General features: G+C 41.3%; 1 long non-coding RNA gene across 1 annotated transcript in view; it reads right to left on the bottom strand.

Annotated features, from left to right (window-relative positions):
* Positions 1–11,605: 11,605 nt before the first annotated feature.
* LOC117512320 overlaps positions 11,606–20,899 on the bottom strand; it is a 28,175-nt gene continuing 18,881 nt past the window's right edge. Inside the window, exons 3-4 of the long non-coding RNA XR_004561276.1 lie at positions 20,180–20,191; positions 11,606–11,616 (exon numbers count right to left, since the gene is read on the bottom strand). This is a non-coding gene — a long non-coding RNA (uncharacterized LOC117512320). The remainder of the gene's footprint in view (positions 11,617–20,179; positions 20,192–20,899) is intronic.

Below are 20,899 nucleotides of genomic sequence, written 5' to 3'. Positions count from 1 at the left end.
AGGGTAGTTGTAAAACAGCTAACTGATCATCTGCAGAGGAATGGTCTATTGAAGAGTTTCAGTCAGGTTTTAGAATTCATCATAGTACAGAAACAGCATTAGTGAAGGTTACAAATGATCTTCTTATGGCCCTCGGACAGTGGACTCATCTCTGTGCTTGTTCTGTTAGACCTCAGTGCTGCTTTTGATACTGTTGACCATAAAATTTTATTACAGAGATTAGAGCATGCATAGGTATTAAAGGCACTGCGCTGCGGTGGTTTGAATCATATTTGTCTAATAGATTACAATTTGTTCATGTAAATGGGGAATCTTCTTCACAGACTAAAGTTAATTATGGAGTTCCACAAGGTTCTGTGCTAGGACCAATTTTATTCACTTTATACATGCTTCCCTTAGGCAGTATTATTAGACGGTATTGCTTAAATTTTCATTGTTACGCAGATGATACCCAGCTTTATCTATCCATGAAGCCAGAGGACACACACCAATTAGCTAAACTGCAGGATTGTCTTACAGACATAAGACATGGATGACCTCTAATTCCTGCTTTTAAACTCAGATAAACTGAAGTTATTGTACTTGGCCCCACAAATCTTAGAAGCATGGTGTCTAACCAGATCGTTACTCTGGATGGCATTTCCCTGATCTCTAGTAATACTGTGAGAAATCTTGGAGTCATTTTTGATCAGGATATGTCATTCAAAGCGCATATTAAACAAATATGTAGGACTGCCTTTTGGCATTACGCAATATCTCTAAAATCAGAAAGGTCTTGTAAAACTGAAGTTATTGTACTGGCCCCACAAATCTTAGAAACATGGTGTCTAACCAGATCCTTACTGTAGATGGCATTACCCCTGAGCTCTAGTAATACTGTGAGAAATCTTGGAGTCATTTTGATCAGGATATGTCATTCAAAGCGCATATTAAACAAATATGTAGGACTGCTTTTTGCATTTACGCAATATCTCTAAAATCAGAAAGGTCTTGTCTCAGAGTGATGCTGAAAAAACTAATTCATGCATTTATTTCCTCTAGGCTGGACATTGTAATTCATTATTATCACGTTGTCCTAAAAGTTCCCTAAAAAGCCTTCAGTTAATTCAAAATGCTGCAGCTAGTACTGACGGGGACTAGAAGGAGAGAGCATATCTCACCCATATTGGCCTCTCTTCATTGGCTTCCTGTTAATTCTAGAATAGAATTTAAAATTCTTCTTCTTACTTATAAGGTTTTGAATAATCAGGTCCCATCTTATCTTAGGGACCTCGTAGTACCATATCACCCCAATAGAGCGCTTCGCTCTCAGACTGCAGGCTTACTTGTAGTTCCTAGGGTTTGTAAGAGTAGAATGTGAGGCGGAGCCTTCAGCTTTCAGGCTCCTCTCCTGTGGAACCAGCTCCCAATTCAGATCAGGGAGACAGACCACCCTCTCTACTTTTAAGATTAGCTTAAAACTTTCCTTTTGCTAAAGCTTATAGTTAGGCTGGATCAGGTTACCTGATCCAGCCCTAAGTTATGCTGCTATAGACGTAGACTGCTGGGGGTTCCCATGATGCACTGTTTCTTTCTCTTTTTGCTCTGTATGCACCACTCTGCATTTAATCATTAGTGATCGATCTCTGCTCCCCTCCACAGCATGTCTTTTTCCTTGTTCTCTCCCTCAGCCCCAACCAGTCCCAGCAGAAGACTGCCCCTCCCTGAGCCTGGTTCTGCTGGAGGTTTCTTCCTGTTAAAAGGGAGTTTTTTCTTCCACTGTAGCCAAGTGCTTGCTCACAGGGGGTCGTTTTGACCGTTGGGGTTTTACATAATTATTGTATGGCCTTGCCTACAATATAAAGCGCCTTGGGGCAACTTTTTGTTGTGATTTGCGGCTATATAAAAAAAAAATTGATTGAAATTGATTGATTGATTATTCAAAACCTTATAAGTAAGAAGAAGAATTTAAATTCTATTCTAGAATTAACAGGAAGCCAATGAAGAGAGGCCCAATATGGGTGAGATATGCGCTCTCCTTCTAGTCCCCATTAGTACTCTAGCTGCAGCATTTGAATAACTGAAGGCTTTTCAGGGAACTTTTAGGACAACCTGATAATAATGAATTACAATAGTCCAGCCTAGAGGAAATAAATGCATGAATTAGTTTTTCAGCTCACTCTGAGACAAGACCTTTCTAATTTTAGAGATATTGCGTAAATGCAAAAAGCAGTCCTACATATTTGTTTAATATGCGCTTTGAATGACATATCCTGATCAAAATGACTCCAAGATTTCTCACAGTATTACTAGAGGTCAGGGTAATGCCATCCAGAGTAAGGATCTGGTTAGACACCATTTTCTAAGATTTGTGGGGCCAAGTACAATAACTTCAGTTTTTATCTGAGTTTAAAAGCAGGAAATTAGAGGTCATCCATGTCTTTATGTCTGTAAGACAATCCTGCAGTTTAGCTAATTGGTGTGTGTCCTCTGGCTTCATGGATAGATAAAGCTGGGTATCATCTGCGTAACAATGAAATTTAAGCAATGCCGTCTAATAATACTGCCTAAGGGAAGCATGTATAAAGTGAATAAAATTGGTCCTAGCACAGAACCTTGTGGAACTCCATAATTAACCTTAGTCTGTGAAGAAGATTCCCCAGCCAAAGAACGATACATCTTTGGGATGGTTATGAGTAATTTTTTCTCTAATAGTTAAAATTTTATTAGCAAAGAAAGTCATGAAGTCATTACTAGTTAAACTTAAAGGAATACTCGGCTCAATAGAGCTCTGACTCTTTGTCAGCCTGGCTACAGTGCTGAAAAGAAACCTGGGGTTGTCTTATTTCTTCAATTAGTGATGAGTAGTAAGATGTCCTAGCTTTACGGAGGGCTTTTTTATAGAGCAACAGACTCTTTTTCCAGGCTAAGTGAAGATCTTCTAAATTAGTGAGACGCCATTCCTCTCCAACTTATGTGTTATCTGCTTTAAGCTGCGAGTTTGTGAGTTATACCATGGAGTCAGGCACTTCTGATTTAAAGCTCTCTTTTTCAGAGGAGCTACAGCATCCAAAGTTGTCTTCAATGAGGATGTAAAACTATTGACGAGATACTCTATCTCACTTACAGAGTTTAGGTAGCTACTCTGCACTGTTGGTATATGGCATTAGAGAACATAAAGAAGGAATCATATCCTTAACCTAGTTACAGCGCTTTCTGAAAGACTTCTAGTGTAATGAAACTTATTCCCCACTGGGTAGTCCATCAGAGTAAATGTAAATGTTATTAAGAAATGATCAGACAGAAGGGAGTTTTCAGGGAATACTGTTAATCTTCAATTTCCATACCAATAAGTCAGAACAAGATCTAAGATATGATTAAAGTGGTGGGTGGACTCATTTACATTTTGAGCAAAGCCAATTGAGTCTAAAATAGATTAAATGCAGTGTTGAGGCTGTCATTCTCAGCTTCTGTGTGGATGTTAAAATCCCCACTGTAATTATCTTATCTGAGCTAAGCACTAAGTCAGACAAAAGGTCTGAAAATTCACAGAGAAACTCACAGTAACGACCAGGTGGACGATGGATAATAACAAATAAAACTGGTTTTTGGGACTTCCAATTTGGATGGACAAGACTAAGAGTCAAGCTTTCAAATGAATTAAAGCTCTGTCTGGGTTTTTGATTAATTAATAAGCTGGAATGGAAGATTGCTGCTAACCCTCCGCCTCGGCCCATGCTACGAGCATTCTGACAGTTAGTGTGACTCGGGGGTGTTGACTCATTTAAACTAACATATTCATCCTGCTGTAACCAGGTTTCTGTAAGACAGAATAAATCAATATGTTGATCAATTATTATATCATTTACTAACAGGGACTTAGACCACATTTAACTGTTTTAGTCTGTAGTGCAGTTGAAGGTGCTATATTATTTTTTCTTTTTGAGTTTTTATGCTTAAATAGATTTTTGCTGGTTATTGGTGGTCTGGGAGCAGGCACCGTCTCTACGGGGATGGGGTAATGAGGGGATGGCAGGGGGAGAGAAGCTGCAGAGAGGTGTGTAAGACTACAAATCTGCTTCCTGGTCCCAACCCTGGATAGTCACGGTTTGGAGGATTTCAGAAAATTGGCCAGATTTCTAGAAATGAGAGCTGCTCCATCCAAAGTGGGATGGATGCCGTCTCTCCTAACAAGACCAGGTTTTCCCCAGAAGCTTTGCCAATTATCTGTAAAGCCCACCTCATTTTTTGGACACCACTCAGACAGCCAGCAATTCAAGGAGAACATGCGGCTAAACATGTCACTCCCGGTCCGATTGGGGAGGGGCCCAGAGAAAACTACAGAGTCCGACATTGTTTTTGCAAAGTTACACTCCGATTCAATGTTAATTTTAGTGACCCTAGTGTATTGAAAAAATTACAGGCCAATATCAAATCTATCGTTCTGTTCCAAAATTTTAGAAAAGGTGGTTTCACGGCAGCTTGTAGACCACTCACTGAGAATGATCTTTTGACCACTGCAGTCTGCTTTTAGGAAATATCACTCCACAGAGAGAGCTCTCACTAAAGTGAATGATCTGCGAGTAGTGGATCTAACAACCACTACGGTTTTGGTGTTGTTAGATCTTAGTGCTGCGTTTGATACCGTGGATAATCATATTTTGCTCGATAGGTGAGAATCTTTTTGGGATTACGGTAGTGCTCTTGCGTGGCTGACGTCATACCTGTCCATTCATTCTCAATATGTTTTGTATAATAACACTACCTCTAATCTTAGTGACAAATATTTGGGGTTCCACGGGGATCCGTTTAGGCCCCTTGCTTTTCTCCCTGTATGTAGCACCTCTTGGGCGTATACTGCGGTGTTTTGGGATTGCCTTTCATTGGTATGCTAATAATACTCAGTTGTACATGCCCATAACTGTGGGAAATCTCATTCCCATAAAATTCCTGGAGGACTGTCTTCTATCAGTGAGAAGCTGGATGTCTTCTTACTTTTAAACTCTGATAAAACTGAAATGATGGTTTTGGTCCAGCAAGACATTGGCAACAATTTGACCAGCTGGTGCTCAGGCTGAGTTCATGTGTCATACATCATATGGACAAAGTGAGGAACCTTGGGGCAATTTTTGATCTCACATTGTTCTTTGACCTCCACATCAGGGATGTTACTAGGACTGCTTTTTTCCATCTGCAAAATATAGCAAGGATCCGCCCCATCCTGTCCATGGCTGATGCTGAGACCTTGATTCATGCTTTTGTTTCTTATAGATCAGATTATTGTAATGTGCTATTTTCAGAGTTACTGCAGTCCAGCATTAGGTTCAATTGGTTCAGAACACTGCTGCCAGACTTTGGCACGAAGGAGAAGGTTTGAATATTTCACACCATTTTGGCATCTTTACACTGGCTCACTGTCTCTGTGAAAGCAGATTTTAAGGTTTTGTTATTGACTTATAAAGTTGTTCATGGACTGGCACCGTCTTATCTGGCCGATCTGGTGAAACCCTATGTGCCGGCCCGGGCTTTTGCGGTCACAGGATGCGGGACTACTCTGTGTTCCCAGGGTGAAGAAAAAGTCAGCTGGTCAAGTGCTTTTTCTTATCGTGCACCCTCTCTATGGAACGGTCTTCCTGTGACCATGAGGCACTCAGAGTCTGTGGACATTTTTAAGTCAATTAAAACCTATTTTTATTCTTTTTCTTATGAATAGCTTTTTAAAATCAGTTTTATTCTTTGACTTCTGTTTTAATTATGTATTTTAATTTTTAAATTTTTATTTATTTATTTTAAATTTTATATTGAATTGTTCTGTTTGAGGCACCTTGAGACAGCTTTTGTGTGTGATTGGGCGCTTTATAAACTGATTAAATTGAAATTAATTGAATTAAGACCTCTGGCATAATTTGAACAATATATAAGCAGTATGCAGCTTATAGACTCTCCCAAATGTCATAAACTGCAACTCTGTATAAGGAATTTTAGACAATTAGAAACAATTAATGTTAAAGAATGCCTTTACTTTTGTTATTGTACTATTTATTTATTTTTTTTCTGTCTTTCTGTTTATAATGATAATACTATGAGTGCTATTGTGGCCTCGTCCTTTGTTCGTTTGCTGTCCGTTTTACTGTTAGTGTATTTGTTGAAAAAAAGGGAAAAAAAAAAAACGAGTTAAAACACCTTAATAATATTGAAATACAAATAAACTTGATTGTTGGTTTGTTTGTTTATTTTGCCATTGAAATTGGCTATTGTTGGGTATTTTCTCCTCCAAACATTCTTAAAACCTTTTATAAGACAAACAGAGTCAAGAAACACCAGTGAGACAGAAAGTCAAATTAATCACGCGCGGAGTGCAGTCCAGGCTGTACACCAAGGCTACACTAAAGTCTGGCCTGTGCTCCCGCTCTTTTTATTAGAGATGCCCTCATTACATCATAAAACTTGTCCTAAGGGGGGGGGGGGGGGGGGGGACAACGCGAGACAAGTTTCTTCCCGTAACATAAACACATACATCAATAAGCGCAGCTGTAAGGAAAAAACAGTTCTTTCTTTTACTCTTATCGTCAAGGTCAGCACATCTCGTTCGTCTGTTGCAGTTATCAGCTGTTGTGCATCTGCCTGGAGTGTCCTGGTCTTCACACTAAGCACATCACAACAGTCAAACAACCTTCAGGTCTATTACTTCCAGTTCATGACTGACCCCGTCATGCTTCACTCCCAGTCGTTAGCGGCTACAAAAACAAGTTGTATAATAATAATAAGTACATCCAGCTCTTCATTCCCAGTTCAGATTGACCCCAGCATGCTAAAACAAGGTTGAATAACACATACAGTCTCAGGGTTAGGTGCAAAACAGCACAACACCGTTCTCATGAGAAAGAAGACAAAGGTACAAATGTTTAACAGTGATAACATATATACAAAATCTTTAACATTCCCCTCCTGTTTATCGCCTGTTAAACATACAGTAGTAGTTATCACCTAGCTTAGCACTTCTTTTTGAGATTTTCACTAAGAGTTCATCATGGTATGTTCTATAGGCTTACACCCCAGAGGTGATGTCATCATTGTCACCATCATCGGTGTCTGGGTCATCATACTTCCATTGGTCTGGGTACAGGTCATGGAGTCATCGTCCTCCTCGGTGTCGTCTTGCCCAGGAGTGGATATGATGCTGGTCCCCCTCCTGGTCCTGGACTTATTGCTGTGGGTTATCATTCTATTTACAAGGCCTCGGAGACATGGAATACAACAACATCCACACAATGTTAGAATTGCAGCAAATACTGCTATAGACACTAATAGTGAAGAAATCAAAGACCTCCATCTTCCCATCCCTTCCAGCCACCAATCCCAGCCTTCGTGTTTACTCCACTGTGCTCTTTTCTTCCTGTTCAACGTCCTCAGCCGTCAATGGCTTGAGTGAGACTGCCGTCTGCAGCCGTGTTGTTGGGAATGAATGTGCAGCATTGTTCTCCGACATGGCACAAACACCTCCTTTCTCCGCCAACAACATATCCAGAGCAATACGATTCTGGAAGGCCATAAGGGACGTGGCTTCTAACTGTGAATGGACAGCCTTAAATCCTTCCTCAGTCCAATTTCCTAATTTCTGTACATTGTAGTGGATGTAGTTTATTCTGTCCACGTTTTTATTAATTGAACACCACCAACAGATGGAAGATTCGAATCCAGCTGCTATTTGATCAATCAGTTTATACTCATCGGGCACTCCTCTGGGGACTCCTATTGCGTCAATATGTTGGATTTCCTACTCCTTTCCACTCTCTTTTACTCTGTCTGGCTATGCCTTTCTGACAATCTTCAGGAATAAGAGGCGGCATATGTCGTAACGTCTTCGGGGTCATGGGTATGGCTTTAACTGGTAACAATAATGATATTAATGCACATAACCTGACACATTTCATGGCAGTCTGTCAAGATTCTGTTATCACCACACCACCATACGTCACTCCTCCCGACAGGTTTGAATGTGGGAGTACTACGGACCACATCTTACACCACAGGGTGGGCTTAAGCTACCCAAAGTCTTACTTGTCCCTGTCAAGTGTACACATGTATGGTTAGCATGCCCAACTTTGCTTGAAAATAAAGGTTTGATCTTAGTCAATTTGGTCAATGGATAGATCTTGTCCCACTTAGAACAATTGTTGTTTGCTGCAATGTATGTCTGTGTCATAACAGTCAGCAGACAGTCTTTGGGTAATGCTGCCGGTATTACCTGTAATATAGGTCTGGGTCCCATACATACAACACAGTCCTTCTTTGCTGCTAGTCCTGCTTGTTCTGCCATTAAAAGCCAATTGTTATTTTGTCCACTATTCTGTAGTTACTAGGAACCAGTCATCTGCCTTCATGTCTTTTGTGCCTTGTACGGACATCCCCTTTGCTTGTATGGGCACCCCCTTTGCTTGTATGGACACCCCTTTGACGTACTTAATTCGGTCAATATTGGTTGCTGTACTCTATCTGTTTCACAGAGGAAAAAATGGAAATACGGATCTTTTCTGGTTTGTATACCCAAAGGAGGAACAACCAACAGTCTCCCTCTATATCAGGTGGGAATATGGTTCCTTTTTCTGTGGTATTCACCACTATAGACAGCTTATCATCTGTTTGATACATTTTGAGAATTTGACTCTGGTACTTAGCCCACTCGGTTTGTGCCCATCTTGGTGTCCATCTACTCCATTCACGGCTACCAACGTTTCCATCTCTTATCTTGTTGATCATTGGTATACCATGAGAAACTATTTCCGTAATTAGTCCCTCTGTCACCATCCCCACCATCCCATATTCCATGGGTAAGAGCACTATGGTACAGAGATGACCACAGAAGCTTTTCTAGGAATGCAGGCTTGTATACCAAATCGGTACGCATTGTTCCTATCACAGCTATTAGTGGCATTTATTATTGGACTGGGGTCTTCGTTACTTCCTATGTACTGTGGCATTTATTATTGGACTGGGGTCTTCGTTACTTCTTTTTGGTCTCTGCAATCTGCGGAGGTGATCCTTATTATCATGTCCCGTGCTTATGGCTTTTAATAATAAGCCCAATCCAAAAAAGAAAAGTAGCATAACAAGGACTGTCCATGGGGTCCAGAAACCCTCGTTCTTTTGTTTTTTTTCTTTCGCCATTTCTGCACACTACAGCACACCTATGTTCAGAACAGTGGCTTCTTAATGTCTTCTACCTTTCGTGTCTAACCTGGATCTTAACACCAAGCTCACACTATTACTAGTCTTGTCCTACTGTTCTTACTGTTTGTCTGTGTCTGCAGAATGACTTTCTTACAGCGAGTAAATGAATCCATGTACTTCTTTCCCCAATTTTCAAGGTGGGGTGTTGAGTAGTACTTGATGGGGCCCTTCCCATTTAGGTGAATGCCAGTTTTCTCTTGATGCTTCTTATCAACACCCAGTCTCCAGGTACCACTTTAGGGTCCTCCTGTGGAGAAATGGGATCATCAGTGTTGGAACTCTCCCTCGTTGTCCTTCTAACATTTTTCTCATGTAATCCGCCAAATTGGTCCTCAGGTACATCCCAAATTTGCCCATAATATGGCAATCGATATTTTCTGCCAAACAATGTTTCATACGGTGTCAACCCCATGGTACTAGTTATGTTTATATACATTTTTACCAAATCTACACAATGTGTCCATGGTCTGCCTGTTTTCCTCCATTGTCTTTCTAAGTCTTTTTTACTGTTCCATTCATCTTTCACTAATCCGGCGCTTTGTGGATGATAAGCACAATGATTTTTGAGATTGACCTGTAGCGCTTCTCCTACGTATTGCACTATTGTATTAACAAAATGCGCTCCATTATCTGAATAGACTGTTTCTGGTATTCCAAATCGTGGAATGATGTCTTTGCATAATGCCTTAGCCACTGTAAGTGCATCTGCATGTTTTGTAGGGAACAATTCTACCCATTTTGAGAAGGCATCAATTATGACTAAACAAAATTCCTTCCCTTCATGTTTACTCAGCTGTATATAATCCATATGAATCACTTGAAAGGGATATTGTGGTGTTGGAAATTTGCCTCTTTGGGGTCTCAAATTGCCTTGTGAGTTGTGTTTTGCACATATCATGCATGCTCTACAATGCTGTTTTGCATATGCATCGAACCCATAAAGACAAAAAATAGATTGCAATTGCGATATCATACCCCCTGATGAGACATGCGTCACGCCATGGCTCATAATAGCTGCCCATTTAAACATATTTTTTGGCAATATGGGTTTCTTTTGTGGTCATACGTACAAATAATTTGCATACGTAGCTCCTTTATTTATCCACATCTGTTTTTCTCTTTCAGTTGCCTGCTGTTGCATGTCAGCAAGCAGTGTATGACCTAAATGCAAATCTGGAGTGGTTTCCTGTACCAAAAAAATAGAAGAAGTTGCTGCTGCCTCTTTTGCTGCTCTGTCAGCAAAATCATTTCCTTTTGAAATACTGTCAGAGCCTTTGGTGTGAGCCGCACATTTGCATATAGCAATTTGTTTAGGCAATTTCACAGCTTTCAGTTGTGCAGTTAGGAGTGTGGCATGAGTCACTGGCTTTCCAGATGATGTCACCATTCCACGCTCTCCCCACAGTTTTGCAAACACATGCACTGTGCTGAAAGCGTACTGGCTGTCTGTATAAATTGTTACAGCCGTACCTTTAAACAGATAGCAAGCTGCGTTAAAGCAACTAATTCAGCTGCTTGTGCTGAAAATGACGATGGCAATGAAGCAGAATCCAATACTTCTGAATTGTGACAACAGCATATCCAGATTGTGTTTGTCCATAAGCGTTTTAGTGGAAGAACCATCCACATACACAATTGTACTGTTTGGGATGGGTGTGTCCTGGAGGTCTGGGCGTGCTTTCGTACAGACCGTAGCTACATCAAGACAATTGTGCGGCTCACCATCCTCAGGTAAAGGTATCAATGTGGATGGATTCAATGTTGTACAGCGCTCTACCGTAAGATGTGGTTGTGATAATAGCAAGGACATACACGAAAGATGTCTTGCTGGGGACAAAAGGCTCATGTTTGTCTGCAACAGAAGTGCAGAAACTGCATGTGGAACTTTCAGTGTCAACTGATGGAATAGAACAACATTACTGCTACTTTGAACAGCCATAGAGGCTGCAATAACAGCTTGTACGCATGGTGGTAGAGCACTTGCCACTGCATCCAATTAGATGAGTAGTAGGCAACTGGCCTCAATTTTGAGCCATACATTTGAACCAAACACTAGTCATGAACTTATTCTTACAATCAACTGTTTGAATGAATGGTTTACTATAATCTGTGTAGTGCCAAACTGTGGATGACACTAATGTTGTTTTACTTTTACAAAAGTTTCCTCAGCTTCTTTGTTCCATTCCAACACGGTTGACATTGAAATATCATCCTTGTACATCAAATCAGAAAGTGGACTAGTCAATTCTGCATAGCAGGGAATCCATGCCCTGCAGTAATTAGTCAGTCCAAGAAATGACATCATCTGCTTTTTGGTTTGTGGTTTTGGAGCGTGCAAAATTGCTTCCTTCCTGTCAGACAGGATCGTGCGCCCTGTGGCTGATAATTGATGTCCTAAATATTTTACTTTATCCCTACACAACTGAACTTTGTTTTTACTCACTTTGTGGCCATTATCAAATAAGAAACATAATAATGCTACTGTGTCAGTTATGCAATTTTCTCGTGTGTCAGAGGCAATCAAGATGTCATCAACATACACCAATAGTTGGCTATCTGCCGGTGGAACGAAATTGGCTAAACATGCTGACATGACTTGAGAATAAATAGTTGGACTCTCTGCGTAACCCTGCGGTAATCTGGTGAATGTATATCGTTGTCCTTTAAAGGTAAAAGCAAACCAGAATTGACTATCTGGATGTACTGGCACAAAGAAAAATGCATTACTTATGTCAATTACTGAGAAACTATTAGAATTTGGTCTCAGCGAATTTAACAAGGGTGTGGATCTGGGACACATGGTGCTCTTTTAATCACAGCAGCATTTACTGCCTGCAGATCTTGAATCATTCTCCACCCCACTGAGGGCGGAGCTTTTTTACAGGAAATATGGTTGTGTTACATGGTGAATCTGGACATGGCACTATTACTCCTGCTGTTAATAAATTCTCTACTACTGGCCTGATTCCTTCATTGCATCAGGTTTCAATGGATACTGTCTTACACATGGTCTGTATTCTGTTTTTTGGTCTTATACTACAGGTTGTGCATTTTTTATCAGTCCTACGTCTGAAGGACCTGTTGTCCACAATCCTGATGGTACCGAAGAGAGAAAATCATCTTCTTCAGGACTCAACTGAAACACTCAGGATTGTGAAGTGGACACATCAATGTGTGTTCCAGCTGTCCAGCACCAATGAGACATTAACTGGCACTTTATACAATTTAGTTGATGGACTGAACTCCGTTCGTGGTCCAACTCTGCTCCAATCAGTAGCTGACAAAGCTGTTATGACTGTCAGTCCCAATTCTTGCCATTCTGTCAAATATGGCTTACAAGTGACACATGCAAAGGCATACCTGTGAATCTCAATTTTAAAATGTCTTCAGTGGCACCTGTCACTGTTATGACAGCTGTTGAGTTGCCATCATGAATCAAATCGGTCATTGTCAGCTTCACAGGTGAAACGTTTTTTCAATTTGTTTCATAGTCACCCATCCCGGACCTGGAGGATCTTTTATGCCACATTGTGACATGCAGGTCAGGTGGTGACATCTTTTGTTCAGGATTTTTTAGTAGGGCTGTCGCTTGCAAGACGACATCTTTACCCCCATCCTGCAGCATCTTCTTCTGAAATGTCAAATGTATAGTAATAGTGGAATGTGGGGTCATCGCTTTCTTCTCTTACCATGTTAACGCCTCCTGTGCGTTCAACAACTAATTTCCCTTGTTCCACAATTATGGACAAGCCCAATGCAGTCAATCCGTCTCGTCCTAAAGTTAACTGGACATTGTGGCATGTTCAACACTGACATAGTACATGTCAGGCCAAATGGATCTGTCAACGTTATGGGTTTAGTGATAGGGACGTCTGATGTTTGTCCATTTGCAGAGCGAACCCTAAAATTTCGTTGCTTAATTGATGGACAGGTATGTTGTCATTACATGTGGTTCTACATGCTCCTGTATCACAAAGGAATGTCACTGGTCGTCCATTTACCAACAAAGTCACTTCTGGTTTTGGTACCGGATTTCCCAGTAAGGCACACAGATCCATATCACAATCAGACTGCCTATCTGATGTGGAATCATGGATTATGGATTCTAGTCATTGTGGATACTGTGGCTGCGGAGGGATTATTCCGTTGTGGAATTCCTCCTGCTGCTCCCTCAGTAGGTGGATTCGGACAATTTCTATACTATGTCCCTCTCTCCACAGTTCCACAAATCAGGGGACCACGTGGTGGCCCTCCCTGTCTGTGCTGCTGTTGTGGTTGCATGGTCCTTGACGTTGTGGCTGTCCACCTTGTCTGTTTTGCCATGGCTTTTGGGGGCGTTTGCACTGCTTCTGCTGTCTTAAGTTACCCTGTTGGTAACATATTTCATCATCTCCTGGTGCTACATACACTCCTTTGTTGCTGTTCCCTGTCTTTTTCTGCTTTAAGACTCCTTCTGCATGACAGCAGTGTGTATGTGTTTTCTTCCAATGTGCCTGTAGGCAATCCAATCCAATGTTTCTGTATCCAAGCTTTTATATCCTTATTGGAATGTTGGATCAGAGCGTTTTTCAATTGTTGTTCATACACTGGTGTTCCTGGCAATATGCCACTATGGACCCTAAATACACTCTCAAATCTGCATCTAAACTCTGTCACATGGTTCTCCTTCTTTCTGTGTTGTCCTGGTAATTTCAGTATAATTTATCTTTGGTCCTAACACACCTTTTGACCGGTGTACTCATAGCTTCACTCTTGTTTTCAAGACTGGATCATCATGTGGCAAGGTTTACAGCCATCCTGGTCTGCAGGATTCCAGTCTCCGGCGTATCTGACTCCATTAGGGCCACATGCTTTCATCCACACCTGTTGACTTTCAGGTCCACTAAGGTGGTAAGAACTTCTAATGTTTTCTATATCCTGCATAAAATCCCTCGATATCGACATGTGGCGATGGTATCATGGTCGACTGCTGCTTTGATATCATCAGCATTCCATGTTCGATATACGAGCATGGTTGATCGATGTCCTGCTGTTCCTGCACGAGGATTTGGTACTTCTATCATAGGATAGGCACCTCCCTGGTCACTGTGTTCCACCATGGGAGGGGCTGTGGGCACTTTCGCTTGACTGCGTTGTTTGTGGTTTTTTCTGGTTTTTCTGGTTTTGTCACTTTTTACCTAGGTTTTACTGCCAAATCATACTGTGGTGGCGGTACATCGTCATCCTCTGGTAGAGGAGATAAAGGTGTTGTTGTCACCGGACGATCCAGCCGGCGGTGGTTGTTGAGGCTGTTCTGGTTCTCTGTCGCTGAATTATCACATCTTCTTCTGCCTTAACTACAGCTTTCTTTTCCCTTGCTTTCTCTAATCGTCGCTTCTCTCGCTCCCTTCTGTCTGTTCTCTGCTTCCTCCTCCCAAAATGCCACTAAATCTGCCCCTACTTTCTGCATCTTTTTCTCATCACCTTTATGTTGCTGTTCTAACTCCTTCTTTAGCTCTGTATACTGATCAGGTTCAGTCGTCCGTCAAAGTCATGTTTATTTATCCAGGTCTCCAATTTCTTTGTTGCTTTTGGATTTTTTGCTTCCATAAATTTCCAGTCGTCAGTTGATAAATTTTCCTTATTTTTAGACGTCTTACCCCCCATTTTTATTATCCCTTGTTATAATTTGGACTTCAGACGGGGGCACACCTAGGGTGTTCTAAATCTGAAGTTTTCACACTTTCTTTGGACGTGACAATTAATTTGCCGTTGTGTGGTTGATTCCTTTCACCTCCCCGTAGGAAGCGGAATCACTTGCCTCCGCATCCACACACACGGTTGTCACTAACGTTGTCCAAAGTATTACACTTCACACAGTTATTCTATTTACACTTACACAAAACACTATTTACACATAGAAACACTTTTAATAATCGTACGCGTATTTCTTATGCCAGGGGAGCTCGCCCTCCCGTGAAATTTAAACTAATGTCCTGCATTAGGGGACTCCGCCGTCCCTGCCAATTTAACTGCTTTTTTACAGTGCACGTATTTCTACCCGGGATTTCCTTTACGTATTAAAACAGAGGAGTCCGTACCCTCCTTCCGGAATTTAACTACGGGCGTCCCTCGCAACCGTAGAGGAGTCCGCCCTCCTCGCGATTTTAACTGCTTTGCATTAACAGACGATTCCACGCCATCGCTTACGGATTTAACTGTTTATGTGATCTGATCACCACTCACTCAGTACTGTTACAAAGAAATTCTACTCACTGACTCGACCTCCTGTCTGTCTTCTTCGGGAAAATCTCGTCAACCAGACGATGCCAACGGTGGTCGACAATTGCAGACACGATCAATCGATCGGACCTTGGCCAAGGATTTACGTCTGGACTTGGCGACCCCCGCCGGACACCTCCGGTGTTGTTGAGATCCCGGACGTAGCCCCCAGTCAATGTTGGGTATTTTCTCCTCCAAACATTCTTAAAACCTTTGATAGACAACAGAGTCAAGAAACACCAGTGAGACAGAAAGTCAAATTAAGCACGCGCGGAGGTGCAGTCCAGGCTGTACACCAAGGCTACACTAAAGTCTGGCCTGTGCTCCCGCTCTTTTTATTAGAGATGCCCTCATTACATCATAAAACTTGTCCTAAGGGGGAGGGGGACAACGCGAGACAAGTTTCTTCCCGTAACATAAACACATACGTCAATAAGCGCAGCTGTAAGGAAAAACAGTTTTCTTTCTTTACTCTTATCGTCGAAGGTCAGCACATCTCGTTCGTCTGTTGCAGTTATCAGCTGTTGTGCTCATCTGCCTGGAGTGTCCTGGTCTTCACACTAAGCATCATCATCACAACAGTCAAAACAACCTTCAGGTCTATTACTCCCAGTTTCATGACTGACCCCGTCATGCTTCACTCCCAGTCGTTAGCGGCTACAAAAACAAGTTGTATATAATAATAAGTACATCCAGCTCTTCATTCCCAGTTCAGATTGACCCCAGCATGCTAAAACAAGGTTGAATAACACATACAGTCTCAGGGTTAGGTGCAAAAACAGCACAAACACCGTTCTCATGAGAAAGAAGACAAAGGTACAAATGTTTAACAGTGATAACATATATACAAAATCTTTAACAGCTATCACTTCTCAAAATAACACAACTTCTCAAGGCCCGGGATCCTCAAAGACTAATTAGTCAGAGCGCAGAAAACGAGGTAAAAGCTGACTGGGTTTGAGTCAGGTTTGCCATTCAATGCGGGAACAGCCACGGAGGCATAGTGCGTGTTTGAACGTGGAGGATTGTCGATATCCCTCCGCTCAGTGCTTTGCAATTTGTCATTTTAAGGTTTCCCATAATCCCCCTGTGCTTCCCAGAATGCACCACGATGCCAGAAGCGTTCCAGTGTCTCACGGCGCATGTAAACACTGGCAAAGTGAGGATGTGAATGGCGCCAATTCAGTGGTTCACAAGCGATTATGATGATGACGCGTTCTCTCGAGTTGAGAGGGTTATCTAGAAGAGGTGTAGCACTTGTGATAAACTTCTGCCGTGCCCCGATGTTGTCTTGTCCACACTTCACGAGGTGTGTTTACATTGTGCCCTGAACCGGAAGTCTGCTGAAACCGACCTCTCGCGTGAGTCACGGACCACCAGAAGGCACAAGATTCACAACTGCAAAACACCGAATATGGCTCTGTGGCTTTGCAGCAGCAGAGGTGGGGAGACCCGCTGCCACTCGGTGATAACAGAGACTAGATCTGAGTTGTCAAACACCAGAAAAGTCTCCAGTGACGCCAGGAAAAGTAGCTTGTTTTGTCGCTAGTCCCCAGATTTAATGAGAAAGTCGCTAAGTTGGCAACACTGAGTCCCTCAAACTAGTTGAGGTGTGCCTTACAGCATTATACTTGTAATGTTGTTGTCACACTGTGGCGAACAGAGCAAATCGATTAGTTGCGTATAAAAATTTTTTTTATTTTTTGGTCGGAAAATTGCGTAATCCCTCAATCTTCCGTGGATTTGGAGTTGTGATGGATGGATGACATCACATTTCCATGGCAACACAGTGTGCTACATTCAGAAGAACAATTTTCCCAGTTTCACGACATATGCGTGCTGGGGGAAGCCGAATTTGAGCGGGATTCACAGAGATCTGAATGCATATGTGAATAGAATCCGTCTCACTTGGGAATCATGACATTATAGCTACTTCCTCACTATGTTCGTGCAATGTTAGCATCTTATCACTGTGCCAGAGTTCAGTGTGGCTGCATCACCAAGGACATCAAACAACTCTCCAGCTCCTCACCAAGAGAATCTGCTGGGTGCACTGTGACATCCAGATAAAGCACACAGCTGTGCAGTCTTTTTCTTCAGTCTGATTTTGGCTAAATGAACAGCGTGCTGCATGTTGCTGCATCTGGAACTGTTCTATCTCCGCCCTTGCAGAATGCAAACCTGGCACTGGAGCTTTGGCCAATGGGAAGTCCAGTCTGAAGCACTGGACAGCCACAGGACATAAATGCATGCGTATCAGTATAAGTAAAGTAAGTAAAGAACCAAGTAGAGGACAAAACTGTAAACAAATGTGTAGCCACCAGGAAAGCTCTCTGCCCAATGTCTGCTCAAAGTTTTGAGCATACACAAAACCTTCTGACGGACCTTTTGCCATTTCCTGCAACTTCAGCTTTACATCTTATCTAAAATTACAAACTAAGGCCTTGTCCACACGGAAACGGATATGATCCAAGAAATCCATTCCAAGAAATATCTCTGTACATAGACTGTAGTATATATGCTAGGCCTGTTTGTGGTGCTGTAACACTCCCACAAAAAATGGAGAAGACATGAAGCATGTGCATAACCGTTGTAAGGAGCTAATCAATGTAGCAGCAGAGAAGCTACTACTTTGTAAAACTGTGTAAAATAAAGCTTTTTAAGAGAAAGAGGGTTTGCGTTGATCATCTGAAATAGACTTACTGCAAGCGTGTTAAAAGCAGTGTGTTCGCATACTTAAAAAAAGGCACGCCTCCATGTTTTGGTCCAGTGGCTGCACTCCACCTTGCACATGGTGCGAAAGGACACATACTTAAAGTGCATCAAATTTAACTATTAAAAAAAAAGAAGCCTTTTTCAGGCTCATCCATATCAGATTTGATCAGCTTTTTCATCTATTCATCAACAGGGTGCACAGTGGATTTATCAGTGGGGCTTTGAGGAAAGTTACACTCACGGCCCAGTTTTCACAGGCTGCGTTCACCACACGTGCAGCCTGACTGACTGGTGACTTCACTGGCCACCAGCGCTTACAATTCAGGAAAGCTCTGCAAATTTTCCACACACTTTATTCAAAACACAGCAAACTACAACCCCTGGCTAAAATTATGGAATCACCGGCCTTGGAGGATGTTCATTCAGTTGATTAATTTTGTAGAAAAAAAGCAGATCACAGACATGACACAAACTAAAGTCATTTCAAATGGCTACTTTCTGGCTTTAAGAAACACTATAAGAAATCAGGAAAAAAAAAATTGTGGCAGTCAGTAACGGTTACTTTTTTAGACCAAGCAGAGGGAAAAAAAATATGGAATCACTCAATTCTGAGGAAAAAATTATGGAATCATGAAAAACAAAAGAACGCTCCAACACATCACTAGTATTTTGTTGCACCACTGCTTTTGTAACAGCTTGCAGTCTCTGAGGCATCGACTTAATGAGTGACAAACAGTACTCTTCATCAATCTGGCTCCAACTTTCACTGATTGCTGTTGCCAGATCAGCTTTGCAGGTTGGAGCCTTGTCATGGACCATTTTCCTCAACTTCCACCAAAGATTTTCAATTGGATTGAGATCCGGACTATTTGCAGGCCATGACATTGACCCTATGTGTCTTTTTGCAAGGAATGTTTTCACAGTTTTTGCTCTATGGCAAGATGCATTATCATCTTGAAAAATGATTTCATCATCCCCAAACATCCTTTCAATTGATGGGATAAGAAAAGTGTCCAAAATATCAATGTAAACTTGTGCATTTATTGATGATGTAATGACAGCCATCTCCCCAGTGCCTTTACCTGACATGCAGCCCCATATCATCAATGACTGTGGAAATTTAGATGTTCTCTTCAGGCAGTCATCTTTATAAATCTCATTGGAACGGCACCAAACAAAAGTTCCAGCATCATCACCTTGCCCAATGCAGATTCGAGATTCATCACTGAATATGACTTTCATCCAGTCATCCACAGTCCACGATTGCTTTTCCTTAGCCCATTGTAACCTTGTTTTTTCTGTTTAGGTGTTAATGATGGCTTTTGTTTAGCTTTTCTGTATGTAAATCCCATTTCCTTTAGGCGGTTTCTTACAGTTCGGTCACAGACATTGACTACAGTTCCTCCCATTCATTCCTCATTTGTTTTGTTGTGCATTTTCGATTTTTGAGACATATTGCTTAAAGTTTTCTGTCTTGACGCTTTGATGTCTTCCTTGGTCTACCAGTATGTTTGCCTTTAACAACCTTCCCATGTTGTTTGTATTTGGTCCAGAGTTTAGACACAGCTGACTGTGAACAACCAACATCTTTTGCAACATTGTGTGATGATTTACCTTCTTTTAAGAGTTTGATAATCCCTCCTTTGTTTCAATTGACATCTCTCGTGTTGGAGCCATGATTCATGTCAGTCCACTTGGTGCAACAGCTCTCCAAGGTGTGATCACTCCTTTTTAGATGCAGACTAACGAGCAGATCTGATTTGATGCAGGTGTTAGTTTTGGGGATGAAAATTTACAGGGTGATTCCATAATTTATTCCTCAGAATTGAGTGAGTCCATATTTTTTTCCCTCTGCTTGGTCTAAAAAAGTCACCGTTACTGACTGCCACAATTTTTTTTTTCCTGATTTCTTATAGTGTTTCTTAAAGCCAGAAAGTTGCCATTTGAAATGACTTTAGTTTTGTGTCATGTCTGTGATCTGCTTTTCTTCTACAAAATTAAACAACTGAATGAACATCCTCCAAGGCCGGTGATTACATAATTTTTGCCAGGGGTTGTATTTTGAATACTTGGATAAAGTAAAGCATTCTGAGAAATGAAGTATGCTTCCACCATTTTCCATAATTTGAAAGTTATAATACATCAAATTAAATTTTTAAATTACTTTTATTCTTATTTGTCAATGAGAAATGTTTGCTGTAATTAAAATATGTGTACCTTGAAGTTCATAGTAATAATATTTGTATGAAATATGTAAAATGGAATATTCTGTAAAGCATGATTCTGGAGTACACCAAAATTATCAATTGAAATTTCATGGAATTGCAATTCTACTTCCTGTTTGCAACTTCAATTCAAATTCATGAAATTGAATTGGAATTTGGGAGACATTTTCAATTCAGTTTGGAATTTTGCTCAAGCCTGCATATAAGGACACCAAAGTTTGTTTGAGGCATTTCAATCTAACATCAAACATGGCTGCTGTGGCAGCTATATTGAAAATGCCACCTAGAGCTGTTGTTCTGCAGTTTTAAAAGAGATCTAGCTGAAATTTGGTACGAGGGTAGTTAGTGTGTAGTTCCAAAACATATCCAAGGGGTTTACGATGTTTAAGTTTTGACTTTGATTATGTTCCTTTGGAGTTTGGCATACCCACTTTTGTAACAGAAATTCTAAAGTCTTGTATCATCCAGGTGAGCTCGTGTGCCCGTGG

The sequence above is a fragment of the Thalassophryne amazonica genome, chromosome 6, assembly GCF_902500255.1.
Source record: "Thalassophryne amazonica chromosome 6, fThaAma1.1, whole genome shotgun sequence".
NCBI classification, from domain to species: Eukaryota; Metazoa; Chordata; class Actinopteri; order Batrachoidiformes; family Batrachoididae; genus Thalassophryne; species Thalassophryne amazonica.
Note: the sequence above shows the minus strand (reverse complement) of the source record. Positions and strands in the feature narration are given on the sequence as shown.